This window comes from Alligator sinensis, unplaced genomic scaffold (genome assembly GCF_000455745.1).
Source record: "Alligator sinensis unplaced genomic scaffold, ASM45574v1 scaffold589_1, whole genome shotgun sequence".
Lineage (NCBI taxonomy): Eukaryota > Metazoa > Chordata > Crocodylia > Alligatoridae > Alligator > Alligator sinensis.
This window is the reverse complement of record NW_005842881.1, coordinates 270,822-276,389: the sequence shown is the minus strand read 5'-3', so window position 1 is coordinate 276,389 and position 5,568 is coordinate 270,822.

Below are 5,568 nucleotides of genomic sequence, written 5' to 3'. Positions count from 1 at the left end.
ATGCCATGCTTGCAAACATTCCCCATCTGCCAGCCAGTCGTAATGTGAGAGGGTCTTACCAAGTGCTGCAGCCTCAGACAACCTCGCCGAGATAGAAAACTGTCTCTTTTCCAGCGTTTGGCGTTAGCTTTCGAGGTGATTACAGCACTAGTGAATGACGCTGCATTGACCCTGTTGCTGAGCGAAGTCCTCTGTCCGGGCAAGGAGCAGACTTGCGACAGGCAAAACAAGCTTCTCTCACCCAGCGGTCCATGTGTGGGACCCACGTGCAGAAACCACCTATCTGGTTGTGGATCTAGCAATCAAGGAGTGAAAGGCTCCACATCTTCCTTTTAAACCCCTGAACCATAAGAGACATCCTTCTCCTAGGATGGCTAAACACACTCACACACTTGGATGCTGACAGGCTGAAGCACCCTGCTGCAAAAGGTATTGGCCCTCAGGCACATGCCCAAGTGGTCTCAGAGGCGCTGTCGAGCCCATCAGTCTCAGCCCAGCCCCTTCGGGAGGTGATATCCTGGGCCCTTTTCTCTTCTGTTTTTATCTTCCTGCTGCAGTTTGGCACTAGCAGAGACTGGGTCCCTGCACTGCTGCATACAGAGCGGCTCTATGCATCTGCCTGCCATGTGCTCTAACACAACATGTGGGGCTTTATCGGAGCCACGACCGCCTGTTGTCCATGGATGACTCCTTCAGCTTTCCAAATCTGCCCTGTGCATCCTGCAGGGACTCACGACCCAGCTCAGATGCCTGCAGTCTTCAATAAGCTCTTAACACACCTCTGGCTCCAGAGCATCTCCAGTAATCATGACATTGAACCTTGCCTGGTCGTGGGCTCAGCTTTCTTAGCTTTCGCTGAGCAGGAAAGCAGCGGAGAAATCAATACCGCTGAAAGGAGAGAGGCCCAGTTACTGCTGCCCTTCACGTGGGACGTGCATCAGAAGAGCACTGATGGCCGTGCAATGGATCGTGTCATGTCAAACGAGCTGGACTTGATGATCTTCCGAGGTCCCTTCCAGCCCTAATGTCTACGAACTCTATGAAATGTCAATAGGACTTAAGCTCATGCTTAATATTAAGTATGTGCATATGGGCTTCCCTGAGCTGGGATGGGCATTATGGCAGGGCAAAGGGAGGCTAACACACTCCCATGCTGTTTTGGTAGAGTTTTATATCTGCTTTTGTGCAGTGCAATAGAAAACTAGGCCCAACGTGGGTAGCAGGGGTCTTTCGACAGGAAGCTGGCAGCAGACGCTTCATTGCAGTCTCCGCTGCTCCGCGTCTCATCCCGAACTGTCGGCTTTAACTGCACACGCTGAAACCGTGCCAAACACCGTTTGGCTTTGTCTCCAGTCCCACAGAAGCCATCACCAGGATTAAAATCTCGTGTCAGACACACCCAAAACATTACTGACATTTCTGCTGGCAAATACAGCAGGAAGAGATGGTCCTGAAGTCACAGAGGAGCTCCCTGCGGTGCCTTTCTTATCTGTTCGAGAGAAAGGCGAGCATCGAGGCAGGGGCTGGGATGGGCTATACCTGTTCAGAAGCACGCAGCTGAGACCGATGGCAGGAGTAGACCCCCGTTGCCATCAGTGAGATCCCAGTGACTCTCCCTTCACAATCCAAATCCTTCCTAAACATAAAGGGCAAAGTTGCAGTGATGCGCCGGGCACTCAATTTCCATGAGAAATTACTTGAAGTAAAAAAAGAAAAGAAAAAAGTAGGGGTGCCTAACTCCATCCCTGCATACGCAGACCATCCACGCTGTGCACGGGCTGCAGGGCTATTCCCTTCTTACCACTGCAGGGATCAGCATCTGCTTCACCAAACCACGCAGCGAGGCAGACTCTCACCACGGCTGGAAGCAAAGCCACGGGTTTTTCGTAGGCGCAGCGGCGCCGCAACGACAGGCTGCAAAGTGCCTCTTATTAAGACAACGAAGCAAGATAAAATTCTGCTCATGTAACAGCGATGGCATGCGGATCGACAAGTGCCACTTCCTCGAAGTGATGGCTGGTAACGTCTCTGATGGCCAAGAGCTCCTAATTGGCAAACATGCCAAAGCGCACAAAGATAATGATACGGGCACCATTTTTGTCATACAGAAGAAGTAGTGATGGCTTTCGTGGGCAGCCCAGGTCGGACTTTGGAGCAGAAGATGCTTGCCTTGCCTCCAGGAGTAAGATGAACGGGGGAGGATGCTGCAAGGAAATGAGCATGGGGCAGGGGAGGAGAGGACAGTGCTGACACTCTCTAGCTAGGGAAGAGATATCTAATTTCCATCCCTGACACTTTTGCAGGTTATTTTCGGTTTCCCATGGCTGCTACACCCTTCTGGGGACTGCAGATATGATTCCCAGAGGACCGGCAGCCAGCAGCAGCACCGAGTCTGTCCCCTCCTTGGCTCAAGCTGTTCTGACCGGAGGCTTTTCAGGGTGAGGCCTTAGTGAAAGCGGTTTCACGACAGCCGCGTTGTTTTGGGACCAACCGTGTTAGCGGTGGGAGCAAAGACATGGGGTCTCAGGGGCTCTTGGAGCTGGCCTGATACTGGTGCTGCTGGGGGTGTTAAGGACAGAAAACGAGGCAGGCAACTGCGACGTAGCATCCAAAAAATATCACGTCTGCAGCCTCCGTGATCTATGTGGGGGAGGATCACAGCCGATGAAGGCATCCGTCCTCACCTCCTGCATCCTCTCTGCTGCCCACCTCCTCGCCCCCCTGCTCTGCTTTCATTTTTTCCTCTTCTAGGTCCCGCGAGCTATCCTGCCTCCCGAGCTATCTGTCCCGATCCCCCGTCTTTGTACTGTGCTCCCTTCCACTCCAAACAACTTGCTGAGACGATGCGTGCCAGCAAAGGCATTTGGCACGTTCATTTTTGCCAAATGAACCCCATAGATGACAAATGTCCGTTGGGCCCCATCCTCCAGCTAACGGCCCATCTGATTTAATGCAAGAGAAGATCCTTTTTTGTACGTTGTTCCCCCATGCAGGATGCTGCCTGAGCTGTCTGCCCTGCTTGGACGTTTCAGCAGGTCCCGTTGTCCTTTGCAAGCACGCTCAGGCTCTTCGGGGAATACATATATTACTGTCTCTCTCAAGATATTTCCTCCTGTGACTGGATATAAACAATCCAGATGAGGCTCTAAAGCAGACTTTAATGACCTGCTTGAGAAAGAAATGTCTCTCCTGGAAATGCACAGCCACAGCGCTGCTGCTGGGGGATTTATGGGGCCATTAAATCCTTCCAAAAATGTCCCGGGTGTATTGCACTCGACTGCTGCTTGTCAACCAGCAGGTCCCTGCCATTGCCACCACTCCGGCTCCCCCCAGACCTCACCCATCCCGTTTCCCTCTGGTTGGGAAAGCTAATGGGATCTCCTCTGGCTGTAATGAAATGCACGCTCACTGGTGCCTGCTCCTGTCCTCTGCCTCTCGTGCCCTTAGCCCATCCCCACCTCCCCTCAGTGCCCATTTGTAAAGGGACTTTATCCAGAAACAATCAACATACAACACACACTGGATGCTCCCTTCCCTCTGCCTGCATAGTGGAGAAATGAAGCTAATGTTGGTCTGGAAGGAAGGCCCCAGCAAGGCAAGCTCCCTGCCTTTGCTCTGGGGCAAGATAGAAGAAACCCCGCAGTTGTCTTCTGCATGCCGCCTTGCAGTCCCAGGCTGCGGAGGGAGAGGAGCACCAGGGAGAACATGGAAATGATTTGACCCGCTCGGCCAGACTTCTCCAAGCCACTGGGAAACCTCCACTTTGCTTGCTGCTACGAGCATGCGTGGCTGTGCTTGGGGGTGCGTGACTGCGTGTGAGCAATGACCCTTATTCAGTCTATGCAGAGTCCAGCAAATCCCCAGCAGTTTATTTCAGTTCATTAGGTTACCTGGTGAATGAATTCAGCCTTGCACTGGGGCATGCAAGGGGGTTATCTGACCACAGAGGGAGGGAATTCAAGTGAGATCTGGGCTTCTCATTATCTCTATCTGACAGGGGAGGCAAATGCAACGTGCAGAGCCTGGGGGTGTTATTGCAGGGCTTGGAAAAGCTCCCTGTGGCAATACATTTCCCTTCTCCGTGCATGTGAATGAACACAGATAGTAGAACCAGTGCCCACCGTTTCCTGAACCGGCGGGTGGACCCGTCACTCCAGGCCATGAGGCGCACTCTGCAGACGAGGAGCTGCCGGCCACTTCCACCTTTGAGACAGGACCGTGCCAGGCAGCTCCCAGCAGATACAAGCTACCAGGGGGTGAAATACCAGCACAGAACATCAAGCCCCAATTGCTGGGTAAACTCTGGGACTTGTTCCAGCCCAGCATCACATCTTGCTGTCTTATCAGATACCCGCGGCATAGTGACATCCACCTGCAGACAATCAGGCACAGGATCAGGGCTAGCGTTGCTACAGCAGACACATCTGAGCCTCCCATGCTGAGAAGCATTAGTTCACTGCCCAAGCTAGGAATGGCAGCAGAAATTTGGGTAAAAATGCACATGCTTCGATTAGGAAAGGTTGCTATTCATTACCCTTTGTCCAGCCACTAGCTTCCGATACCAAGGACGGAGCCAAGCAAGCGCTGGTTGACCCCAGGGACAAGCACCTGCTGCTCCCATTGACGCTAATGGATGCTGCAGCAGTTCAGACTCAAGACCAGCAAACATGAAGGCACCCAGCTTGGATTCAGACCTGCCTAGCCCAGGCCGCTGCCATGGGAAAGCTGCTTCAGAGGCCGGCACAAGTGGCAAGGAAACACCATCTAACCCTTCCTCAGCAGAATTTGGTTCAAAGCCCCCAGAATATGTGGTTAAAGCAGGAGGGGGTGTGCAGAGGGTTGAGGTGAAGGGAGGCTAGACCCCATCCAAACTCTTATCCATCCTGCAACCTTCACTGCAGTCTTGCCAGCTGTACAGAAACTAATGGCTTGGATCCTACTAGGATTTGGGCCTTTACGGTATTTCATAGATTTCATAGACATCAGGGCTGGAAGGGACCTCGGAAGATCATCGAGTCCAGCCCCCCGCCCAAAGGGCAGGAAGTCAGCTGGGGTCATAGGATCCCAGCAAGATAAGCATCCAGTTTCATCTTGAAGGTGTTCAATGAAGGCGCTTGAACCACCTCCGGTGGCAGGCTGTTCCAGACCTTGGGGGCTCGGACAGGAAAGAAGTTCTTCCTTATGTCCAGCCTGAAACGGTCTTGAAGTAGTTTGTGACGATTCGGCCTCGTCATCCCTTGGGGCGCTCTGGTGAACAAACATTCCCCCAGATGCTGGTGGTCACCCCTGATAAACTTGTAGGTGGCCATCAGATCACCCCTGAGCCTGCGCTTTTCCAGGCTAAAGAGCCCCAGGGCTCTCAGCCTGTCATCGTAGGGTCTGCTTCCCTGACCTCCGATCATGCGCGTGGCTCTTCTCTGGACTCTCTCAAGCTTCTCCACATCCTTTTTGAATTGTGGAGCCCAAAACTGGACACAGTACTCCAGCTGCGGCCTCACTAAGGCCGAGTACAGGGGGAGAATGACGTCCCGGGATTTGCTTGAGAAGCATCTATGGATACAAGCCAGC